At 45.1% G+C, this 26,641-nt stretch overlaps 1 long non-coding RNA gene across 4 annotated transcripts in view; it reads left to right on the top strand.

Moving 5' to 3' along the window:
• Window positions 1-9,531: 9,531 nt before the first annotated feature.
• Window positions 9,532-26,641, top strand: part of LOC310757751 — a 28,745-nt gene continuing 11,635 nt past the window's right edge. Inside the window, exon 1 of one of the 4 annotated variants that reach the window (XR_014545451.1) lies at window positions 9,532-9,546. This is a non-coding gene — a long non-coding RNA (uncharacterized lncRNA). Of the gene's footprint in view, window positions 9,547-21,036; window positions 21,242-26,641 lie in introns of those variants that run through there. The other 3 variants (XR_014545452.1, XR_014545453.1, XR_014545454.1) reach the window with 3 other exon arrangements.

Genomic DNA, 26,641 nt, shown 5'->3' with positions numbered 1-26,641 from the left:
AGGATTATTTAAGAAGGCATTTAAAAAGGCATGTAATTGGTGGTGTGTTAGCCAGGGTATTTGGGTGCCCCCTGGTTTGTCATGTATTTCTTGTGTTGGCATGGGTTTGTTGTTTTTGTAGAAGTCTTTTAGATGGTGAAGGCCTTTGGCTTGCCAGGTTTTTATCTGGAGGTTTTGTGCTGCCTGTTGGAATAGTGGGTGGTGAGCCAGGGGGGTTAGTGGGGATGGGGCTAGTTTGCCTACTTTCCTCTTCCATGCTATTAGCATGGATTTTGTGAACCTGTTCAGTGTTGTGGGAATTTTCTTGAGTTTGTTCTGGAGAAATGGGTATGCTGTTGTGGGGGTGTTTTCGATGATGTCTCTCTCCAAGTGGACCCATTGTCTTGTCTTGTCTTCTAGAATTTACAGGATTATGTGGCGTACTTGGTTGGTGATGTGATATGATTCTATGTTGAGGATCATGGTTCCTTTGTACACCATTTTATTCTTACAATGGGCCTTGGAGGTAGGTTAGGCTGAGAGACAGTGACTAGCTCAAGTCACCCAGTGAGCTTTCAGGTCCTACTCTAGCCACTACACCATATTGGTTCTCTTGGGGCTCTTGTGTACATTTGTTCCCGACTCAAAGGTATATTTCACCCTCACTGCCTTAGGCTATTGGGCCTTATGCTGTGTGTCCATATCAGTGGGATTGGACTGAGGAAAGCTTGGTCCCTTGCAGTGTGATGGGTTCCAGCAGGATGATCCCTCATCTCCATGACTAAAATTAATTACTCAGAGCCTTGAGAGCTGTCCTTGCCTCAGGGGTTAGAGTGAAAGGAAGGCTGATAGCAGCCAACTGCTTCAGAAGTACTCCTGATAATGTGTCAAGAGGGAGGCTACTCATGACCTCTCTGTTACAGGGTCTCTGTTACGGGGTGACTTTAGCGACTTTCCCTGCAGACCTGGGCACCACCTCTGACACTGTTCCAGTGGAGTTGTGTAACATTTGGTGTTGAGGGCGGCCGGGGGAGTGGAAATCTCCAAAAACAGCACCCCTCCCACTCTGCTCATCAGATACTCTCAACAGTGAGAGTGAAGTCAGGTTCCAACCCAGAACTGCTGTGGTTTTCCATATGTTTGTTTTTGTGTGGATGTAATTTAATTTTACATATTGTCAGTGTTTTTTTTCTTGGGGGTGGGGGTGCACAGGGGTACACATACCCCTAAACATTTTGTGAATCTAAGTTGGGGCTCATTGAGGGGCAGTATTTCAATATGAGTAGGAAAATGAGAGTACCCCTAAACTTTTTAAAGAAAAAAAGCACTGTATATTGTTATGTTTTATTGTTTCCTTTTGCAAGCTACCATGGGAGAGTTTCTGCCCTGAAAGTTGGGTTGTGCATTTCTTGAATAATAAATAAAGAAATGCTACTTATCACATAAAGAAATCAACACAAAACAATGTTAGCTTAGATGGTAGAGGCTCCAGATACTTAAGCAAGATAATTAGACATTTACAAATCCAATTACGTTGTCAGGGGCATTTCTAAGAAAGTGTAAATTTTACCGGTGTGAAAGAAAATGACTCCCTCCAATTTATAGGACAAAATATTTCAGTTCAGGTGATTTCGTAGTCAGGTAGCTCTTTTGTTTCTTTAATTAATCAAAGCTTTTGACAAGATTTCATATAAGGCTAAAGGTAGAGCAATTCTAATTCCCTGATCTGCTGGCTGGAGGAGGTTAGGATGGGGTGGATGAGCCTCCCTGCTGCATAAAAGGAGCTCTGCCAGAAGTGGTGCCACATCTGCCAAGGAAGTCCCCATTACAGTGGTACCTCGGGTTACAGACGCTTCAGGCTACAGACGCTTCAGGTTACAGACTCCGCTAACCCAGAAATAGTACCTCGGGTTAAGAACTTTGCTTCAGGATGAGAACAGAAATCGCTGCACAGCGGCAGCAGGAGGCCCCATTAGCTAAAGTGGTGCTTCAGGTTAAGAACAGTTTCAGGTTAAAAACAGACCTAGAGTTCTTAACCCGAGGCACCACTGTATTATTATTATTATTAATACTGTTATAATAATAATAATAATAATAATAATTTATATACTACCCTATACCCAGGGGTTCTCAGGACAGTTCACAGAATAAAATCAAAATACCTAATAAAAATAAAATACCTAACAAAAATAAAAACAACCCAATAGCCCCCCAAAAACACATTTTAAAAGGGCATAGGATGTAGATTGGATCAACCAAAGGCCTGGTTAAAAAGGAACATTTTTGCCTGGTGCCTAAAGGTGTATAATGAAGGCACCAAGCAAACTTTCTTGGGGAGAGCATTCCACAGACGGGGAGCCATTGCAGAGGAGGCCCGTTCTTGTGTTGCCACCCTACGCACCTTTCAATATGCTCATGGGAAGCTCTACAGGCATAGATCTTCTACTGGTAGAGTTTCTGGCAACAGAACCTGGAGTTACACCAGGAGCAGGCATAAGGCATAGTGGTGACCTGGGATCTGCTGCATTCAACCCCCCCCCCATTTTCCTAAAAGGCCCTAGGATTGAGTCCCTTGCTTACAACAGCCTGGCCATTTCTGCACCCCGCATTGATTTGAAAGTGGGTTGGGTGGACTGGGCAGGATTAGTGAGAAGAAACACACCACAACCACACACTTCCTACCCTACCCAGGGGAAACCAGCAGAGCTTTGGAAGTGGCAGACTGCCTGCCGCTTCACTGGACCACCTGCAACCTCATAAAGCATAAGAAGAGTCTGCTGAATCAGACCAGTGGACCATCTAGTTCAGCATTCTGTTCTGACAGTTGCTAACCAGGCAGGACACAAGAATACTCTTCCTTTCTGTGGCCTCCAGCAACTGGTATTCAGAAGCATTACTGCCTCCAACTGTGGGGGTGGAGCATAGCCATTATGGCTAGTGGCCATCAATAGCCCTTTCTTCTATAAATTTCTCAGATCCTCTTTTAAAGCCATCTAAGCCTCCTATGGGAGCCTATAGCTTGCTGCATTTGAAGAAGTACTGTATTTCCCCATGTATAAGACGATGCTTTTTGCTAAAAAGAAATTAGGCAAAAATTGGGTGTTGTTGTGGCGTTCGCCTCCTAGGATGGGTCATAAGGAAAGGGTTAAAATAGGTGTGATGTGATTGGCCAGTGAGAATGCAAGGGGGGAATAAAAGTTAGAGTGGGAGGTTTTGAAAGTCAGTTGAGGTTTGGGAGTTGTCAGTTGAGGTTTGGGAGTTGAGTTGAGGTTTGGGAGTTGAAGAAGGAAGAGGGAGGTTTAGGTGTGGGTTGGCAGAGTTGTATTGTGAGAGAGTGAGAGGAATTGTTAGGTGGAGTCAGATAGATAGTTGGAATAATCAGTTTGGAGTTGTTAGGAACTAAGAATAAGAAACTGACAAGAGAAAGATTAACTGAAACCATAAGCTTGTTCCTGCATTTTAAAAATAAACTTGATTATTTGTTTATGTTAACAACTGACTGGACTCCGTGTGTCCCCGTGAGATACGGGGTGGTGGCAGCGGAAAAAGCAATCGCAGTGGCGGCACAGGGTCAATAGACCGCCAAACGTCCGGGGGCCCTGTGTGTGATCGCCACAGTTGTCTTATACACGGATAGTGTATAGGGGGGACGTGCGATTAATGGCAGCAGCAAGCAGGAGATTGGCAGTGGCGATTGGGCAGGTGATTGGTGGCTGCGGCAATTGTGCAGGCGATTGGCAGCTGCGGCAAGTGGGCGGGTGGGCTGTTGGTGGTGGAGAGCAGGCAGACAATTGGCCGTTGTGGCGAGGTGTGCAATCGGCAGTGGCTGTGGCAAGCGATCGGCAGTGGCAGGCAGGGGGGTGAGCGATTGGCAGAAGTGCCGTCCCCCACCACCCCAAAAGCTAAACAACTTTATTTCTTAATTTTGGGTTAAAAAGAATAGGGGTCGCCTTATACATGGGAGCGTCTTATACACAGAAAAAATACGGTACTTTTTAAAATCTGTTCTGAATCAGCCAACATTCAGCTTCATTGGATGTCCACAAGTTATAGTGTGAAGAAAGAGGGAGAAACGCTCTTCTTTATCCACTCTCCCAATGCCATGCATAATTTTATAAATTTCTATCGTCGCCTTTTACTTGCCTTTTCTCTAAACTAAAAAGTCCTGAAAGCTGCAACTGCAGTTTGGATTGGATTCCTAGCATGCAGATCTAATTTCGATAAGTTTGAAGAGGGAAATAGATGGAAACCTAATTGGAACAATCAGACGACATCTGCCCAGACCATAAAACATATTTATTTGCCTTGTTTTGGGACTCCCTGTCTAGAGAAACCCACCTTGCCCTTTCCTGGTGGTTTCCCATCATCTTTTGTCCTTTTGGCTGACTTCCTATTCTTTTGAAGCATTTTTACTGACTCATTAGAAAACAGGTTTATATTGTTTTATGCTGTGCTTCTATTTTTTAATCTCACAACATTTTACAAGTTTTATCTTATACTTGGTTGCAAGCCACCTTGAGCATTTGTGACTTGAGCATGACTGAACTGCAGTTGAAAACATCTAGAGGGCAGTTTTTTTTATACACAAAGGTGAGATATAAATATTTTTTAGTAATGAAGATATTTATAAAATCAATGTCATTTCTTTCCATTCATATAAATAATCAGTATGGAGCACACAAAAATGCAAGTAATTGAAAATCAGTTAAAACAGCGAAACAAAATAGCCTTAAAGAAATCAGTGATACAGCAGATACAGGTAGAACAACACTATACAAAATTACAACCTGCCGAAAGTAAAAAGAATAGTTTTGAATGTGTCTGGTGAGTGTCCCTGGGGAGACTATTCCATGACTTGATCAAACGGAGAAGGTGCAAAGCACGTTTGTCAGCTGGATACACACCCTAGATTGGCCTAGACTAGCATTTCGTAACTCTGCCACCTAATTCCAATAGAGGGGGCAACAGATCCCCAAATGCAGCACAAATGCAACACATCTAATAAAGCACATATCTAATGCAGCACACAATTCATACCACCTTTAAAAAGAGTCCTAATGCTGAAATCCTGTGCAGAGCATTCTTTCCCTGATACTTGTGAGGCTACTACAGTGGTACCTCAGGTTACATACGCTTCAGGTTACATACACTTCAGGTTACAGACTCCGCTAACCCAGAAATAGTGCTTCAGGTTAAGAACTTTGCTTCAAGATAAGAACAGAAATCGTGCTCCGGCGGCACGGCAGCAGCAGGAGGCCCCATTAGCTAAAGTGGTGCTTCAGGTTAAGAACAGTTTCGGGTTAAGAACGGACCTCCAGAACGAATTAAGTACTTAACGCGAGGTACCACTGTAGTCTTTTAAATGTTACCCAGCTTAAATTTGAACTACCATGACTTCAAATTGGTGTCATCAACCATACAATCGAGAGAGTGTTCTCTTTTTCCTGAGCTTTTCCAGGTTTAATGGAAAATTCCAGTTTTGATTTAACATATGACATTTCCTTTTGAAATGGCATCCTTGTTAAAACTTAAGTGAAATTTGGTTTCAAGCTCCCAACTACCTTCCGTGCCATAAAAAAAGAGCAGCAACAGGCAATGTCTCTATACACTGTGACCTTTTTCTTGGCCCATTATTCTCAGGTGCCTTTCAGCTGGTAATCAGCAAGAGCATCTGAGCTTCCTTCCTTTCTTATTTCTTTGTTTTCTCCAATCGTTAAGCCTGAGCTGCCTGGGCAACAACTCAGACCAGGTACATGGGGTTCCATCAAAATGTGTGGATCTGAGCCTACTTTTATCAATGCAGTGGGAGATGTTCAATATTGTTGTTGTTTAGCTGTTTAGTCGTGTCCGACTCTTCGTGACCCCCATGGACCAGAGCACGCCAGGCACTTCTGTCTTCCACTGCCTCCCGCAGATTATTCAATATTGTATTTTAGTTAAAATATATTATTATTATTATTATTATTATTATTATTATTATTATTATTATTATCCAGGATAAACCTACCACTAATGCAGTGGGACAAGCAAAAGTGTGGATGACTCTAAAGTGGAACAATTACTTCCCTTGATCCGGACACTACTCTTCTGTTGTTGCAACCTAGAATTGCATTAGGATGGTCCCCGCCCCCCTTCTTTGCTGTTGACTCAGGTTAAGCTTTCAATCTACTAAGACACCTAGGTCCTTTTCACAGGTGTCCCCCATCCTACATTTGGGCTTCTGATTATTCCTGCCTAAGAGTAGACCCTTACATTTGTTGCTGTTGAATTTCATTTTGTTAGCTTTGGCACAGCTTTCCAAACCATTAAGGTCATATTGAATCCTGATTCTGTATTCCGAGTTATTAACTATCCCTCCCAGTCTGGTGTCATCTGACGAGCATCCCTTCTATTCCTTCACCCAAGTCATTGTTAGGATGTTGAACAACACCAGGCCCAGAACAGAACCCTGAAGCACCCTAGTTGAAAATGGTGACGCAAAATATCAGCGGAAGTAGAGCAGCTTTCCTACGATGACGGGCTAAAGCATGTGGAATATTCCAGTTTAGAAAAGAAAGGTGACTGATGGACTAAACTCTACTTAGAGGTTTATAAAATTTTGGACGGTGCGGGGAAAGTGAATAAAAATATTGTTTCCCTACTCTCCTAATATTTAGGGTTTTGTCACTCACCTGATATTTGTGACTTTTTAATGTAGAAAAACAGCAAGAGCAATAGAGGCGAATAAGATTATCAGTAGTACGGAAAACAGAACTGAGGTCATTCAGCGAGGCCGAATGCTGTGTAATCAGGATGGATAAAAAGAAGTACAGTGGTACCTCGGTTTTCAAACGTCTCAGAAGTTGAACGTTTTGGTTTTTAAACGCCAAAAACTCAGAAGTAACTGCTTTGGTTTTCAAATGCTTTTTAGAAGTCAAACATGCCATGTGGCTTCCGTATTGAGTTTCCCATAAGTACCGTAAATGCTTCCAGAAGTAAATGCTTCAGTTTTCGAACATTTTGGAAGTTGAACGGTTTTCCGGAATGGATTATGTTCGAAAACTGAAGTACTTCATACAGTGCATAGTTAATCTCTGGAACTTGCTTCTACAAGATGCATACTTAAATGAATTAAAAGGGGTTTAATTCCACCAATTTAAATATATATAATTGATTTTTGAATTTCAATTAATATAAACATATAAAGTAATAGTAAATACAGTGGTACCTTGGGTTACATATGTTTCAGGTTACATACGCTTCAGGTTACATACGCTTCAGGTTACAGACTCCGCTAACCCAGAAATAGTACCTCGGGTTAAGAACTTTGCTTCAGGATGAGAACAGAAATTGTGCTCTGGCGGCGCGGCAGCAGCGGGAGGCCCCATTAACTAAAGTGGTGCTTCAGGTTAAGAACAGTTTCAGGTTAAGAATGAACCTCCGGAACGAATTAAGTACTTAACCTGAGGTACCACTGTAGTCATCAAAAGGAATACCGAACTTGGAGAATATTAAAAGTAAGTATCAGCGGAAGCTTGCAATCACTTGTGTTCCAACATAAGGAATCAAATAAAGGTGTCTTTCCATAATCTTCCAGGTGTTGATGCAGATGGAAATCATGTCCAATCTATTTGACAGTCAATAAAAGGATACCATGTTGCATAAAAGGTGCTTCCCTCCATCATGTTCTTTTTGTAAAGCGGTTACTTTGTTCTTAAGAACAATGTTCCATACTTGTGAGAGCCAGGCTTCAAAAAGTTTTGGAGTTGGATATTCTTCTACCACTAATTTGGTTGCTTTTAAGAAGTGGTGAATAAGATCTTTATTGGTTTCATCTTAAGTCTTCAGATGTAGCAACTGTGTTGTCATTTGTTGGGGGGGGGGAATTACCAAAACAGATAATTTTGAGGCAGTGCCACCACATATGGCGTAAAGACCCAGGCAGTTTGCATCCTCACCAGCAAAGCTTTGGAATATTGTGGCTGATTTTATTTAATCTGACTGGACACATATACCAGTGATATGCTAATTTTAAGTGCTTTCTTGGGTCTTGTCAAAGGTGGAACCAAATGGCAAACTGTTCCAAATTTGTTCCCAAAGTTATTTAAATGGATTTAAAAGGTATTTGGACAAATGGAGGATAAGACTATCAATGGCTACTAGCCTTGATGACTGTGTCCTCCCCTCCAATGTCAGAATACTTTTGAATGCTAGTTTCTGGGAATCACTAGTGGGAAGAGTGGTGTTGTGCTCATGTCCTACTTGTGGGCTTCTCAAAGGCTTTGGATGGATGGATCACCATGAGAACAGGATGCTGGGCAAAGACAGCAGGGCTCTCCGTATTTTCTAGAATTTTGAGTCAACCAATGACATTGAGAGGCAGTAGATTCAGAGTAAAAAAAAAAAAGAGCAAAGACTTCACACAATTCACAATTCAGTTATTGAATTTGCTGTCATGAGATGTTGTGATCCTTACTGGCTTATACCTGGACGACATGTGCAGCATAATGAGGTGATACAATGCACTGTACCACCTCAGGGGGTACCTAAGAGCTTGCTGGAACAGTCTAACATTCAGTTCTCACAGTGTCCAACCAGCTGCCTCTTCTGGGATATAACATTTTTCAGTGTTCCCATGTGTCACGGTCCAGGTCAAAGGTGGCAGCAGTTCAGCCCTGACACACCAGAACCAGGGTATGGATGGTAACAATGGTAGCAGTTCAATGGAGGACGGAAACTTGATGAGGCTGGAACGCAAGAACAGAACCTAGAACAGGAGAAGGAACTGAAGCAGGATCAGGAGTGAAAACAGGAACTGGGAACAGCAGAATATAAACCACGTTGTTGTGGCAAAGAACCAGAGGGAAATGCTGCTCTTATGTACTCCTCTTGGGCTTGCTTCCAGGTGCTGCACATATGATCTTGCCATACTTCCCAGGCCTCACCCGACTCCCTCAAGGCAAACACAGCAAGGGTCTGGTTCTGCAACTCCTCACTGCATTCAGGGCCCTGGCCCCTACAAATACTCATGTTTAAAAACAAACCATGTTTAAAAACAAAACGCCAAGTTAAAAAAAATAACACAGTAAAGAAACTGAGACAAAATCTTTCTTCCTGCTGTGTTAGTCCCTCCTGCCCCGCCCCACCCCCATAAGAAATCATTAGAAAATGACCCACTCCAGCTATAGACCAAACTAGTACTGTCCACTCAGGATTCTGTTGTCTGTGCAAACCTTAATTTAGAAGGCTTTAAAGGGATTAGTCAGTATGGCTCTTGTGGGACATTAGTGCAGTCAAACCAACAATTCATGTTTTGCTAGATAGGCATATGAAAGGGCTGAAGCTCACAGAGCTTTACTGTAAGATTTGCTAGAGAGAACTCTGTGAGATCACTTCCTGTGTCTGCCTTGGCAGGAAGCTGTAACCCTACATACTTCCTCCCTGCCTAGGCAGCCTTCTGTTTCTTCATCATGCTTCCAAGCTGACCACATGCGCTTGAGCTCAGGCACAATTTTCAACTTATATTTTGTACTTTTGTAAGTTGATAGTTATAAACTGCTGCAACTTCTGCTTCAAGACCTAGATTATGTAAGTAAATACTACTTTTATTTCTTCACAAAACAATGTGTATATGATTGTTGTTTTTAAGGGAGAGCAAAGGGTGTACTACCAGGAAAAACCAGGCTGCCTTAAAGCATTCTGGATTATTGTTTCTAGAAGGTTAACTCAACCTTGTGTTAGCTTCCAAGTTTAAGCTGCAAGGATGGTACTCTGCTGATCTCACTCAGGAACAATAATAACTGAATACAGTGGTACCTCGGGTTAAGAACTTAATTCGTTCTGGAGGTCTGTTCTTAACCTGAAACTGTTCTTAACCTGAAGCACCACTTTAGCTAATGGGGCCTCCTGCTGCCGCTGCGCTGCTGCTGCTGCACGATTTCTGTTCTCATCCTGAAGCAAAGTTCTTAACCCGAGGTAATATTTCTGGGTTAGCGGTGTCTGTAACCTGAAGTGTATGTAACCTAAAGCGTATGTAACCCGAAGTACTACTGTAATATATAATAGCCTAGTGCCTAAATCCATTCCTACAGCTTTATGAGCAGTTTTTAGCTATGATGTTATACACTAATTCAGTGTTCAGAATCATTATGCCTCTGAATCAGTTCATGTGGAGCATTCTATCTTTACAGGGAATCCTGGGAAATGTAGTCTTTCTTTCTTTCTTTCTTTCTTTCTTTCTTTCTTTCTTTCTTTCGTCTTCGATCACTCGTAGCCGAGTAAGATGGTCTTCCAATAACATAGTCTTAACAGTGTGTCCATAGGTGACTGCGGAGGCCAATTCTGGATCCACACGTCTTTCCACAGTAGGGACATAGGTTTCCGGGTGGGAGTTGATCACGGTGAAGGTTTGCCAAGCATGTCTTCCTCTTAGCTCGTTTCTCCTTTTCGCCCTGAGTGCATGCTTCTTCAAAGTCCACGACACCTTTAGTAAAGACTGTTCACTAACTGGAATGCTCACAGGGCAGTGTTTCTCAGTTATCAGTGCTTATACTACATTTTTTTAGATTTGCCTTGAGAGCGTCTTTAAACTTCTTTTGTTGTCCACCTTATTTTGCTTTTCATTGTTGAGTTGGGAGTAGAGTAGTTGCTTTGGACGACGATCATCAGACATCCAAACATGACGAGTCCAGCTAAGTTGGTGTTGAAGAATCATTGTTTCGACACTGGTAATCATTGCTTCTTCCCAGTACACTGACATTAGTTTGCTTGCCTTCCCAAGTGCTGTGTAAAAAATTCTGGAGACACTGTTGATGGAATGTTTTGAGGAGTTGGAGATGGCATTTATAAGTGCTCCATGTTTCACAAGTGTATAGTAAAGTTGGTAGTACAATAGCTTTGTAAACAAGCATTTTGGTTTCCCTGTGAATGTCCAGGTCCCCAAACACTTCAGTTGGGAGAAAACTGCACTTGCAGAGCTCAGGCGATGCTGGATTTTGGCATCAATGTCAGCCCTTGTGGAAAGATAACTGCTGGTGGTGCTCCAACACAGGATCATCAGCACCCTTACAACTCTCAGGATTCTTTGGGGAAGTTAATATTTGCAGGCAGGGTTGAGGCCCCACAATGATGTGTGCCTCCTCCTTGGCCTTCTGCCAATGATGCATGTGTTGCACAGCATGCCCTGCCACCCCCGCTGCCCCCTGCCTACAAACACAGGCCCGACCGCCTCGAACCGCTGCCACTGCCAGCCTGCCTGCCAATCACCTTACCTTCGCTGGCTCTGCTGCTGTGACTAGGCCAAGGCCACTGCTGCAAAGGCTCCACTGAAGTCCACAGCAGCCACAGATGTTCTTCTAGAATCTGGGCCACACTTCAGAAGTATGTCTGCGGCTGCAGCGGGCCTCAGTGGAAGCCTTATGACTGAGTCAGAGGCCTTGACCTAGTCACTGTGGCAGCAGCAGAGAACCAACAGAAGCAAAGCGGTGGGTGAATGGCAGGCGGCAGTGGTCTGGACTGTGTTTGCAGACAGGGAGTCATGGTGGTGGCTGGCAATGTTGCGCGTGCATGAGGAGGAGGGTGAGCATAGAGCTCAGCATCGCACATGTATGACGCTGTACCCACCCCCGATCTTGGGAAAGTCAGCAGCTCTGGTGTGTGTTTGTTTCCCCCACTTGGCTCTAAAGACTCTATCTGAGGAGGCATGTGTAGACTGTCTACATAACTCCCCCCCTCCCCTTTTTCTGTAGAGGGTCCTGCCCACTTTGTGGAAGGGGGTGTTGATAACCACAAGAGGCTAGCATCCTCTCCTTCCTACAATCCTGTACATACCTACTGAGAAATAAGTTCCATTGTTTTCAGTGGGGCTTACTCCTGGGAAAGGAGGACTGCACAGGACTGCAGTCTTAGTTGCTTCAAATTTATAAAGTGATGGATTTAATACTACTAGTTCTAGTGATGATGACTTACAAAGCCATGAATTCACTATTACTACTAAATCACCAGCACCATCATATCCCTTAAAGCCCAAGATACACTCTCAGACCCCAATCTGCCAGGCTCATGCAGATTCGCCTCCTTAGGCTCTCAGTTTCTCATCTGCAAACTGGTCTCCCTCCCTCCCTCCCTCCCTCCCCTTTCTCTTGTTTTTCACCCAGCCCCAGCCCCCCAGCTATCACCTGCGAGAGTCTCGGCTACCGCAGCATTAACTTATGCACACACCATTCACCGAGTGTTCAGCGATGGGTTTCTCTCTTTTTGTCAATGAATGCACATTTTATGAATTAGAACAGCACATGCCCCCTTGTGGCTTGCCTTGGCTCCCTTGCCTGCTATGCAAGCCCCTTCCACGCCCGAGCTGGTGACACTGGGGCTAGGGCGGCAGGAGAAAAGGTTTCTTTTCCTGATTCCCCCGGGCATTGCCTGCAGATTTTAAAGGAGGGCAGCGCGTGCAGGAACAAACTGTCCAGCGTGAGTGACTGACCCGCAAAAATCCAAGGGCACAGCCGAAAGAAAGGAACTGCCAAAGGAGCTGGTAAAGGCTGCTAAGGGAGGGAGGGGAAAGAGCAACACAGGCAGTAGCAAACTTACAGGAAAACTCTGAGCTTCCAATCCTGCCATGTGCCTGTCTAGCACATGGTTTGACTGCATTGTAAATAGCCCACATTATACACCAGACTTGGCACTCCAGATTAGTTACCAGTCCCTGGATCTGCACTCCTATGTGCTAAAATCCACAATTGGGTAACATCTTTATTGGAACCAGCCAAAATGTCACAAAACCAAAGCTTTTGTGGTGTTCTCCAAAACTTATGAGGCACATGGAGTTACATATGTATTTATTAATATAAATATTTCATAAAAATATTCCTGAGCAGTTTATAACAAACAAACTTAAAACCACACAGTAAACATACTTAAAAACTTAAAAACGAACATCAATTAACTGTTGTGGAAAGATGTGTTATGTACAAGATGTATTCTTAATTGCCTGCATGGGCCTGGGGGAATAGAAAAGTTTTCAGGAGGGGTTTTAACTTTTACACTAAAGACACCTGCTGAATCTCTGTCAGCAGTGTTTTCCACAATATTGGGCTGAGGACACTAGACATAGAATTAGAGAATTGTAGAGTTGAGAAGGACCCTGAGAATCATCTAGTCCAACCCCCTGCAATGCAGGAATGTGCAGCTGTCCCATACAGGGATCGAACCTGCAACATTGATGTTACCAGCATCATGCTCAGCTCTAACCAGCTGAGCTATCTGTGCTCTCCCAGTAAAGGCTTTCCTTCTTGCTGCTATCAAGTGAGACTTGCCAACTTGGGAAACAACTAACGATGCTGCTGCAGATGATCTCAGTGACTGAGCTAGAATAGAAGGTGATCCCTAAGGTACCCTGGAACTAAGTTGTTCAAGGCTTTGTGGGTTAATACAAGGATGATAGATGGGCAACCAGGGCAGTTGTTCTAACAATGGTGTCACATGTTCTTGGCCAAATACACCCATCAGCAGTGGCTGCTGCATTCTGCACCAGCTGGAGCTTCCAAATGGTACCCAAGGGCAGACACCCCCCCCAATAGAGTGCAGTGCCATAATTCAGCCTTGAGGTTAGCAATGCATGGACTACAGTGGTCAGGTTGTACCTGTCCAGGAACAGCCAGAACTGATGAAGCAAATTAAGCTGGTGAAAAGCACTCCTAGCCACAGAGTACATCAGTGAGAGAGAGGGAAGGGGGAACACAAAAATTAGGCTGATAGGCCAAGAGATCAACTGATAGAAGTTCCAAGACTGAGTCCCTCTCTGCTGCTATGGCTTGCTCCTAGTTGCTCCCCATTTCTGAGAATTTAAAGTCTGACATGTAACCCAGAGCTGTCCCAGACTTAAATGAAGCATGTAACTCCTTGGCTAGGCAATGATTTCACAGATCCTAAATAGTTTGCTCTAACCTTTTACGAAGCCTTATTAACCTGCCCGTGATTCACTTCATTTCTCCCTCATCAACTATTTCTGTTTGAAGCTCAGGATGAGCATTTTTAAACTCAGCCATCGTAGACTTTCTTTCCTTCTATTCCTTTCCTAACCTCAGTGCCCAGGATTTCAGTTCAAGCAGAACTAGGGTTCAGATGCTAGGACTTATTTTGAATTGGGCAGCATGGAATGTATTTCGAATTAAAAGTGCTGCGCGTCTTGGGGGTCACCTCTTCCCATACGTACCTACTTGAGCCCTGAGATCCCCAAGGGATGCCCTTCTCTTGAGGGAACCACTCAAACTGGAGGGCAGCTACAAGGGAGTGGGCCCTTTGGTGCCTTCCACACTCAGTATGGAATTGCAAAGCCAGGCAGAGGCCCGGGCCAGGTAGATAATGTGCCCCCCCTTTTTACCCTGGGAATAACTGAAGTCTTATAAATAAGTAAGCATATAAATAATTTTCACAAAAGTTATGCTGACAAATAATTTTATTTCAAGGCTTGAACCGTATCTGCATATAAAGACAAAATGGAAAATATAGATATACAATAGTGCTTTTGATGGACACTGGGGAAGCATTTCTCTCGCGCTGCCAGCCATGGCTCCAGGGAATCTGCCCACCGCTGCCGCTGCCTTTGCACCTCCGCGTTCACCCCAGTGCATCCCCTGCGATTGTGAATATGCTGACCGAGGCCCCCTTTGGAATTGGAGGCCCGGGCCAAGTGGCCCATATGCCCCCCCCTCTGTCTGGGCCTGCTCCCAAGAGTGTCTCATTTGGTGTCTACATTCATGTCCTTCCAGGACCACACAAAGACTTACTTTATTCTCCCAGGCCCTTTTAACATCAACCGTGTGCCTTTTAACATTATTTGAATATTCCTGTTAGTATTTTAGCCTCTGTTTTTCTGATGGCTAGAGTGTGCTTTAGCCCTCATGAGATGGTTTAATTCTCTGTGATTAGGTCAGATGATCATGGCTGGTGCTATCTGTTCTGGTCTGTGTTTTATTGGAGCTCATCATATCCAACAATGTGCTTTTCAAGACCACATATTCTGCTTCAAAGTGCACTGCTGATTAATCAAACCCTGAATGATCAAGTGTTGTACTGGCACGGGTAAGCCAGTCCTAAGGTGCATAGAGTGTTGGTTCTGGAACAGGGTGGCCTTAATTTAAATTGTAGATAAGATGCATAGCTGGTTCACTGTCTGTATAATGGGAACGCTAGACATCCACTTCACTGGACTGGGATAAGAAGCAATAATCACCCATTCTTGAGCCACGGAGGCAGAGGTGGTGTAGCTGGTCACACGGGCACATGCACACATACACCCACCTTGTCCAGGAAGACCTTGAGCGATGACTGAACTGAAATTACCTTCTGTGCCTGGGAGATTTTCAGGAGCAGCAAGCAAGCCAGCTGCTGTCCTGAGTTGCCCCTCATTGAACTAATGAGAGATGCTACTTGGAGTTCCATAGGCAAGACATAAAGAAAAGGGATGTGAGAATCAAGAAAGCATATGTCACTAACTGTGGTCCATGGAGAATCAGCACTTGGTGCTACAGAAATTCTGCATTATACAAATGAGATCAGTAGCAGCACACACACACACACACACACACAGAGAGAGAGAGAGAGAGAGAGAGAGAGAGAGAAAATACTGCTTTATTATGTTTTATTTTTGCAAGGCAAGAGTGATGGAGAGCAGGAGAACATATATTCGCTTAGTAGGAGGGAGAGCATCACACATGATGGTTGGTTTTGCCATGTGTGAATAGACAATGAAAGCCTGAATGTGGCAGAAGCACTGAAGTATCATGGTATATTCATATTAAAGTGCAGTTTTAGGCTGATTTTAAGCATGGTGTCCAGGGTTCACAAGTAACTATGCTAGCATGACATAGGCATACAGTGGTACCTCGGGTTACATACGCTTCAGGTTACATACGCTTCAGATTACAGACTCCGCTAACCCAGAAATAGTGCTTCAGGTTAAGAACTTTGCTTCAGGATGAGAACAGAAATCATGCTCCGGCAGTGCGGCAGCAGCAGGAGGCCCCATTAGCTAAAGTGGTGCTTCAGGTTAAGAACAGTTTCAGGTTAATTACGGACCTCCAGAACAAATTAAGTACTTAACCTGAGGTACCACTGTACTTGTTATTGGGAATCACAAGTATGGAAAATGCCCTTGCAGTCAAGTCCTCCTTATGAACTTCCCATAGGCTTCTGGTTGGCCTCTGTGAGAATAGGATGAAGTACTAGATGGGCTTTTGGTCTGATCCTGCAGGACAGTTCTTATACACTTACGTTCCTAATGGAAGTACACACTAGTGTTCAGTAATCCAAGATGATCTGGCTCTATCTTTCTTGTGCCATATTTAAGGATAAGCAAAACAAAAAACAGAAATAAGTTGTATATGAAAACAGCAAGAAGCTTATATTGAGGTGCTGGGGTTACCCACCCCTGTTCTAGAGGAAACAGAAATTGCTTCTCAATTTCTTCCTCCTGGTGTTTTGTATATCTTGATTTGATTGGGATGTAGAACATGGAACTGTTCTTACCTTTTCAGATACCTTTTCAGATACTAATCAGTCTAAAGCAGGCAGGCATGCACTTCTATAAATCCATTGGTTGATGGCGATTGAGACAACTGAATAACCCCTTTTTTTTGTAATGTGGCTTTGCCTTCGTGCCCTCCGTTTAACAGATATTTGATTCATGTCATAGATATAGGTATCCCTTTTCTCTCCCCTTTCCATTGATTACCTGCCTGGCTCCATGTCCAAGATAGAAGTTCTGACTGCAAAGTTATATTTGCCTTTTCTGAATCTATTACTACTAAGCTCATGGTCATGGGCATAGCCAAGGGAAGCAGGGGGGCAGCTGCCCCCCCAATCAATCAAAATCAATACAAATCTGAGGTTTCCCCCCTCCTAACCAAAGCTTGCCCCTCATGGTCGTAGCCAGGATTTTTGTTGGTGGGGGGCAGGCTTTGCATCATGTCTACATTGCATTCAGGATCAGTTCAAATATGCAGAAGATGCAACTGATGCTGGAAGGTCATATATTAGAATGCTTTCCTTGAACATCATGCTTCCTTCAGTTGAAAACTTGCATATTAGGAACACAGGTACAAGTCTAAAAAGGTAAAGGGATCCCTGGCCGTTAGGTCCAGGCGCGGACAACTCTGGGGTTGCGGCGCTCATCTTGCTTTGCTGGCTGAGGGAGCCGGCATACAGCTTCCGGTCATGTGGCGAACCACAGCAGCGCACGGAAATGCCGTACAAGTCTACCTGCCTGCTAATATGCTAGATTTTCACCACAATACTTTATTTTTAATAGAAAAGCAAATCTTTGGTCTTTGGTTTTTTATGGCTATACCACCCACTTTTTCAGTCAATCCTTAGTGGAGGCTCAGAGATCAATTGTTTCTTGACCTGGGTAAGTTTTCTGACTGTGCTAGCATTAAACACTAATTCAAGGCCTGTACGCTCTTAAACTAGTATAAAAAGAAGAAGCATAAACATAGATATTTGAGTCAAACCCTCACATCTGGCAAATGTACGCAGTGTCCATTAAATGCACTAGCTTAATCATTCCCTAATACAACACAGATGATGGCTTCTTAGTATACACATTAATTTTCCATTTATATTTCAATGTTACTTTAATTGTATTACTCAAAAACTGTAATAAATAACTGCATTTTAAAACAAACATACCCCCCAAAATGGGCAGAGTCATCCTATATTCAGCAATGCAGAGTGGGGGATAATTGTATCCAAGGCATGCTGAGCTTGGGAAGGAAAGAGGAAAACACAAAAGGAAATACAATAATGACCAACAAAAGAGAGAGAGGCATTGGACATAACATGGGGCATTTGGCTTCCCTCTCTCCCACCTAAGTCACAGAAACCAGGAAAGCTAGAGGAAGAGCTCTGGTGTGGTGGAACAGCTAAAATTTTGCATGGTGGTGGGGGCTGGTTTGAATCCAGGATGAAGTCCTACATTAGAGAGGAAAGCCCCACAATGAGCCTCACTAAGCCACTCCAGGAGTAGTGTTGTGTGGATCAAGAGACTGGCTCCTGCATTTGCCAATCAACCCTTCAGCCCACCCTCCCCCCAGACAACCTATGTGGGCATCTCCCTCTTGTTTGATGGGCCATCCCTGCCTGGTATCATCACAGCAGGCCTCCCATTACCCTTCCGTCTGCTCCATGCAGTTGACTGACTCAGACACTAATACCAGGAGCTATCCTACTCCAGCAACCTGAGACAGCTTTCTCTGAGCAGAGGAAGGGCCACTGCCCTTGGGCGCACCAAGCTCTCCAACCTCTTCTGGAGGCTACCTGAGGCCAGATAGGTTGGGTCAAAGGGAACACCTCCTGTCATGCCTTGGCAACAAAGAAACAATAAATGTGGCAGTATCAAAAAATTTTTCTAGGAGGGATGAGAAATACACATGCTAGTCAGTCACTCTAGCAGGGTTCATGTGTCTTGGATTAACACCCAAAATATGTATTATAACTGGAAATCATGCAATATATATTCACAGTGTGCAACTATGGTGAATATATGTTGCAAACCTGGCTGCTGCTTCCCAGTACAGGTATATGTTGCGTACAAGGCTGACTCACACCTGCATGCATATTATTTGGTATTTCTGCACTCTAGATTTATTGAACATTGCATTTGACCTGATGCCAGAGTTCTGCAGTGTTAAACGTGTGAAGGCCACCTCACATACGCAAAGTCATCACTGGATTCTGCAATTTCCCACCGATTAGTGATGTATTGTGAACACACCAAGGCATTGCTTGCTATTAGACCACACGAATGTGACTGGAATCCCTTTAATCTCTTGTCACTGACTGGGGATTTTGTGTGCTGTTGTTCTTATTTTTATTGGATCGCGGTTTTATATCGTTTTCATCGCTCATCGCCCAGAGACCCTTGACCACCATGCAGCCACTAATAAAGATAATAAATTAGTAAGTGCGATGTATCTGGACTCTTGCGGAGAGTTGCCTGCTTCCTACCCCTGTCATCTGTGGCACAGCCCGATGGACCGAAGCCATTTGTGAGCGAGGCGCGTATTTATTGATCTTAAAATAGTAATGAAAAGCACTCGTTGCTACGGGTGACTGCGACTCGTTCCATTGAGGAATTTCCCTTCTCCTTCCTTTCAGACAGCCCCGCTCCCCGCGGGTTAAAATGATCTATTCAGTTTAACAAACAGCCTGGGCCACCTTCCGCAGCCTTCGCCTCTCTCTTTGCAGCGCCGCGCCTCTCTTTCCCTCGCAAGGCAGCCCCACTGAATTCCGTGGAGCCAAGTCTCAGGGAAACGTGCCGGAGGCTTGCAGTCTCCACATGCGCCCCCCTTCTTTCTCCTGCTGCAGGCGAGCGCGGGGAGGGGCCTGAGCCCGTTTGCGTATTTCGCTCCGCGCGCCCCTTTCCCCCGCCCGCCTCTCCCTAGCGAATAAGATCGTGCGTTTGTTTGTGTTTAAATATAGCCTCAACCCTTCTAAGGCTCCCAACTTCGGAGGAGAAGGGCAGAGGCGGGCGGCGGCGGCGGCAGCAACAGCAGCTGGCCCCGCCTTCCCCGACCCCCTCGTACTGCTGCTGCTGCTGCTGCCGCCGCCGCCGGGAAGCGCAGGCGAAGGGCGCCTCCGTCTGCCGTCACCCCGTGTCCCCACGAAGGGTGAGACGGGAGGGCGCTGCTGAGGCACCGCCGCCGCCTGCACTCGCAGGGAGACACACTGACGAGGTGGGGCGGACGGGGGCACAAGCTGCTGCGGGGGCTGCTTGAAAAATGCGCCCCAGCCAGCCAGCCAGCCAAGCTCCCCTGCGCGCACGAGAGAGGGAAGCTGCAGTCTTGGCTTTGCAGCGTGCGCCTGGCTTTTGCACGCCCCTCCTCCTCCTCCTCCCACCGCCCTGGAATTGTGTAGTAGCCCTGAATTAGCATGTCACGTGTACGGCATGTGGAAATGAATCAGGGGCATGTGAGCAGCAGGCGGGGGGAGGGAGAGGAGGACGCCTGTGTTTGCATCCAAGGATCTCCTCTCGCTCGGTGGTTGCGTAGGTGTCTCGCTTCCTCCGCTCGCTCCCTCCCTCCCGCGGCTGCCTCGAGCGCTCCCCCCTCCCTTCGGCCCTCCATCTGGCCGTCCCCCCCCTTCTCTGCCCCCCTCCCCGTGCTCGCCGCCTCCTCTCTGCCAGCTCGAGCGAGCCAGCGGCGCGCTGCCTGCTTATTCAGCCCGGCAGAATCCCTCGGCCTGCAGCAGTGGCAGGAAGACGGGGGACCCCGCCAAAATTGCCCACTTCCCGCGCAAGCCGGGAGCCGCCGTGCGAGAGGTTGATGCACATCCATGCGCTTCCCTCACGATGTCGAATTTTAAGCACATCGCGGGACACACAGACGTGCCATTTGAAGTTTCCGGGGAGGGGGGAAGCAATGGCTAAAGGCCCCCCTCTGGGATATGGCAAAGCTTAAATGGCAAAAACAAAGCTTCTGCAGGAAAAGCAAATATTAACCCTCGCCAAACCCCACAACGAAATTTTAAAAGCGTTTGTTGTGACGGAGTTGGCTTATACCTCCTCAGACCTAAATGCAGGATGATTTGAAAGAAGGATCACTGCTGGCCAGGAACAAACTGCAGGGCTGGTTTGTGCACTTCATTGCTAAGAGATGTGCCCCATAGACAAGACACCCCTGGAGCTAGGGAGGGCCAAGTCTGTGCCCAGATTGCAATACTGGTGGCCCACCATTTGGACCTAGAGACAAGGTCACTCAGCCTTGGGATATTCTGGAGTGTGGCCTGTGCACAGTGGGTGGGGAAAGCATTCATAGAGGTGGGTGGAAATTTGGGGTGGAACAGCCTTGCAGCCATAATAGTAAATACCTTTCTGTTCCATGAGGAAGATGGGCGCAGGGATCAAGGGGGCATGTTGGGCTGGGAGAACAAGCTGCTTTCCCCCTTATAATTCTATAATTCTCAGTTGTGTTTGACTCAGAATGGGCTCATTATGATTTCTGTCAATATAACCCAGAAGGGCGATGTCTACATTATATTAGGATACAGGGTGTGAGCCCCCATATTTTTGTTTACACACACAACTTACCACAGCCTCCAAACAGAACAAGCAGGCAATACCTGACAGCACTTGCCCAAACCTGATGTCCTAGGAGGATGGCATAGCAACCGACGAGATGGTTCTACTGCTCTCACCACAGGGTCTATCTGCAAATGGAGGGAGTAGCCATAGAGAAAGTGCCCGGCGTTGTTGCTGATTATGAAGCATGACCAGGAAAGAGAATTGGTAATATATAATATATGGATGTAGGTGTTTGTATGTTTATAGATAAACACATGCCTGTATATAAGTACGGTGCATATATCACTCTGTGATGTCTACATCCTCCACATTTTAATTTCTAAAATGAGGAAGGTGTAGGGCCAGGGTCAATCCTGTTTAGGAGTCTTGTTATCTGACTGATTTCTATCATTTGTGGCTATTTGTGGTTAGGTTGCTCTGTGGTGAAAGAAGGGCACTCTGCATATGGTCAGAGGCACAATGTGACTGCTTCACATGTCCAAGAGCTAAACTCTGGTGCTGAAAACAGGTTGCTGAGGTAGGTCCTGGCTCAAAACCATAATGACAGAGCACATGTAGAACATGCGAAGTTGTCTCGGTAGCTCAGTTGGTAGAGCATGAGATTCTTAATCTCAGGGTTGTGGGTTTGAGCCCCATGTTGGGCAAAAGATTCTTGCATTGCAGGGGGTTGGACTAGATGACCCTTGGGGTCCCTTGTGATTTTGTGATTCAATCCTCAGATATAGCTTGTTTATAAAAAGAACCCATTCAGAAGTAGACAGTAACAGACATTGATCTGTAGTCTGGCTCTGTGCAAGTTAGCTTCATCTGTCCCTATAAGCCATGGGTGGTGAACCTGTGGTTCTCCAGATGTTGTTGGACTACAGCTCTCATCATCCATTGGTCATCCTGGCTGGTGCTGATGAGATTTGGAGCCCAACAACATCTAGAGGGTCATAGGTACTACCCTCCCTATATAAAGAAGTTTTTAATGTTTGATGTGGTTTTATAAATCATTGGAAGCTGCCCAGAGTGGTTGGGGCAACCCAGTCAGATTAGCAGCATGCATGCATGAATATTTATTATAGGTCCTTCCCCTGTGCTTTAAAATAAGACCTGTGTGTATAAAATCAGAAAGACATACCGGTATTCATACACTAGCCTCTTTATTTTGACATATGTGCACAAGACAAAGCATATTGCTGTGGGGTTGGGGTGGGTTGGGCAGGATATTTGAGTCCCTTCTAATTCCTGGATTCAATTCAGCAAAGATGCAGTTGTTGAATTAGCCAGGCAAGGGCCATAATGCCTCCTATGTATAGGTCCTAAGATAACAAAAGATGTCGCTCTGTGCCAGACGTCAAATGGATGGGGCCCCCATCCAGGACAAAGACCAGAGAGTAGTGGTGTATGTAAGCTAGAAGCAGGCTGTAGGCTGGGCAGTTGAGAGACAGCCATGCCTGATTTCTGCCGAGGCTGTGGCTGTGGGGGCAACAAGACATTCTTGGGATGGTAACATTATGAGCCCCTCCATCTTAGGCTCAGGTGGTACATATGTGTAAATAAACCGTATGTCAGTCTGAGGAAACTGAACCCTGAGTAAGCACCTAGAACCGCTGGAATTTCACACCGCTCGGAAATTTGGGTTGCATGCAACAATATATACATACCCTGCATAGAGCAGGTGAGGCGGACAGATCTAATTTAACATGTGCTTACTTAACACTGTAGGGACACGGGTGGTGCTGTGGTCTAAACCACAGAGCCTAGGGCTTGCCAATCAGAAGGTTGGCGGCTTGAATCCCCGTGACGGGGTGAGCTCCTGTCGTTCGGTCCCTGCTCCTGCCCACCTAGCAGTTCGAAAGCACATCAAGTGCAAGTAGATAAATAGGTACCGCTTCGGCGGGAAGGTAAACAGTGTTTCCGTGCGCTGCTCTGGTTCGCCAGAAGTGGCTTAGTCATGCTGGCCACATGACCCGGAAGCTGTCTGCGGACAAACACCGGCTCCCTTGGCCTATAGAGCGAGATGAGCGCGCAACCCCAGAGTTGGCAGTGACTGGACCTAATGGTCAGGGGTACCTTTACCTTTACTTAACACTATGCGCCTTGCAAACTGCACTAAGGTCTCCTCTCTAAATCTTCAGAGACTCGTTGCCCCAACTGCTTTGTGTTGCCCTGGTTTAAAAACAACAACCCTGACAGCAGCGCAAGCACATCAGTGAATCAAGTATCCCTCTTCCTGCTACCACACCCATTCATACAATCGCACAAAACATGCTAAGAAATTGATAGAAATTGCAAACTAGGAGCGGAGAGAAGAGTGGAGAGCTGGCAGTGAATGAGATACGGAGTCATTCATGACAATGTTTGAATGAACATGGAGCTTCCACATCCTTTTAATGCCAGGTCATCATGCTTCCCTCTGCTATTCTCTCTTTCCCCAGATTTCTCTCTCCCTGATTCTTCATTATTTCCCTGACTACCAAGTGCCTGCTTCTCCCCAATTTCTTCTGTCAGGTACAGTCTGTCCTCATCCCCCCCCACTTCTCCCCATACTGCACACTAGGCAAACCATGTCCCCAGAAGCCCTCCCCTCACAGGCTAGCGATGCCATCTTTCTGCAATGTGGATGAAAAAGGTACAGCCACGCAGGGGGAAAGGGAAGGAAGGAGGGAGAGGGAGAGAAGGGAGGTTATAAATAGCTCAGTAAACGCTTTTCTCATTGACATGGCTTGGACAGAGCATGGAAAAACAAACAGAGGAAACTCCATCTAACAACCCCACATCTAAACAACGCCTTGCACATTCCTCCTGCTAAATAATAACAGATTTTCCATGAAGGTGTAGATAATACCCAGGAAGAGAGCATGAACCAAAACAAATTATCAACACCCAGTGGATGTCAATATTTTGGTCCCTTTCAGTTCTCCCATTGTAGTAGTTAGACACACAGAGATTGCCTATATTTAGAGGAAGGTGTATTTTTAATACAGGGGAACAGAGTTTGCTTCCATTAATAACAGTGGAACACATTCACCAAGGCAGCCCTGGCTGTGAGTAGTGAATGTTGCTTTAGTGACGTATGGAGACCTGAGAGATAAAGGACAAGGCAGGAGAGAGAACAAATATTTTGAAACTCAGATAGTGACTACCTTCAACATCGCAATCATGGGGTTATATTTTTTTTTAAAGAAAACACAAGCTATTTGCATTTGGAAGGGAACACCTTCCAATTTATTTTGGTGGGATTTGTGGAGTTTTTAAGTGGCATGTACTCATTTTTGGAAGCAAGTGTTTTACACAGGCAGTTGTGTGTGGTGAGCAGGCCCATACATTAAAAGTAAACAACTGAAATGCACATTTGGTGCATTATGTGCAAAACCACCAGAAGTCTGCCAGTGATGTGAAGACTGGAAAGAAGAAAAATAAGTACATTTGCAGGCATTGGAAGGAAAGTGATAGTTGATTTTTTTAAAAAAACATTGTGCTAAGAATCACTGAACTTGAGAAGCCTGACATAATAAAACACGGGAATAGCAGACTCCATATCATCATGTTCTGCCAGCCAGGTATCAAACCAGTATTCCTTTGACTCCGCATTGATGTCTGGTCTTCATTGTACTTCTTCCTTGAGGCGATTCCCCTTATTGGTCATTTGCCCTTTTAGCTGTCACTTGTAACCATTCTAATTAATCAGCATAAAATTTGGCATCATGCTCTTATATTGGGCAGTCCAGTATTCCAATTTGCAGAGCAATAAAAATTGAAGATCAGTTGAAATAAGAGGAATTTGGAATAGGCAGGTCTTTTGCTAAACTTAGTCCCTCATCCCAGCTCAGCTGGAGGTATGTCAATACAAGTCCTCGATCACACCCAGAAATTCTGGACGTGGGAATTTCTACCAGGCCTACCAAGCAGCTGCATACGTGTGACTTTTCTATGTGTGTCATGACTTCCTTAGTTTTCTCTAGGCACAGCTCATCAGAGTGGCTTGTTGGTCAATGGAGCCAGTGTTGGAAGGTTGATATCCTGCTGCATTCACAGAAGCTTCCTGTGCTTCTTTCTTTGGACCAGAGGATTGCAAGACTAAAGCATTTGGAGCTTAGTACAGATAAGCAAATAGAAGGGGAAGAAATGGAGGCAGTGAGAGATTTTACTTTCTTGGGCTCCATGATCACTGCAGATGGTGACAGCAGCCACGAAATTAAAAGACGCCTGCTTCTTGGGAGAAAAGCAATGACAAACCTAGACAGTATCTTAACATGTAGAGACATCACCTTGCCAACAAAGGTCTGTATAGTTAAAGCTATGGTTTTCCCAGTAGTGATGTATGGAAGTGAAAGCTGGACCATAAAGAAGGCTGATCGCAGAAGAATTGATGCTTTTGAATTATGGTGCTGGAGGAGACTCTTGAGAGTCCCATGGACTGCAAGAAGATCAAACCTATCCGTTCTTAAGGAAATCAGCCCTGAGTGATCACTGGAAGGACAGATCGTGAAGCTGAGGCTCCAATACTTTGGCCACCTCATGAGAAGAGAAGACTCCCTGGAAAAGACCCTGATGTTGGGAAAGATTGAGGGCACAAGGAGAAGGGGACGACAGAGGACGAGATGGTTGGATAGTGTTCTCGAAGCTACAAACATGAGTCTGACCAAACTGCCGGGGGCAGGGGAAGACAGAAGTGCCTGGCGTGCTCTGGTCCATGGGGTCACGAAGAGTCGGACACGACTAAACAACTAAACAACAACAACAGATAAGATACAACTAAGGGAGGGTGTAATGATGACCACATGTTAGAAGATGATTCATGGTGTAGACAAGTGATGGAGCACTCCTTAAATTGTTAGATTTCAATTCCCATCAACGCCAGTCAGCATGGCCAATGGTCACAAATGTTGGGAGCTTTGGTCCAACTGCTGGAGGAGTGCAGGCTCCCCATCCCTGTTGTAAAGAAAGTGGATAGAGAAATGTTCATAGAATCATAGAATCATAGAGTTGGAAGAGACTACAAGGGCCATCGAGTCCAACCCCCTGCCAAGCAGGAAACACCACCAGAGCACTCCTGACATATGGTTGTCAAGCCTCTGCTTAAAGACCTCCAAAGAAGGAGACTCCACCACACTCCTTGGCAGCAAATTCCACTGTCGAACAGCTCTTACTGTCAGGAATGTTCTTCTTCCTAATACTAGATTGGCTGCAGATTTAGAACAGACAAAATAGTGTAGCGTTTTTTGAGAAATGGGTGGGATATAAATTCTTTAAATTGATATTCAGTGCCACAAAATGTGATGGCGACAGCTTAGATGACTTTCAGTGTCAATTAGATACATTCATGGAGGGTTTATTAATGGCAGTTAGCCATAATAGCTATATGAAACCCAAGAGCTTTCTGCAGTTGCCCTTTGTAAAAGGAACTAAGCATTTGGAATACATTGAGGGTCCTCTGCATCAGAAAAGAATCATCTTCTTTTAAATACAATAATACAAAGTCGGGATAAGCTGGTGCAGTTCTACAGCACAACAGGAACCACAGTTAATCTGCTGTAGGAAGCTGTAGGTGCACTGCTAGGAGCCCTCACCATGAAAGTGATGCACGCAAACTCTGTCTAGATATGCTTTTTACAG

This window comes from Podarcis filfolensis (genome assembly GCF_964270895.1).
Source record: "Podarcis filfolensis genome assembly, chromosome: 1".
NCBI classification, from domain to species: Eukaryota; Metazoa; Chordata; class Lepidosauria; order Squamata; family Lacertidae; genus Podarcis; species Podarcis filfolensis.
This window is presented reverse-complemented; position numbering and strand designations above follow the sequence as displayed.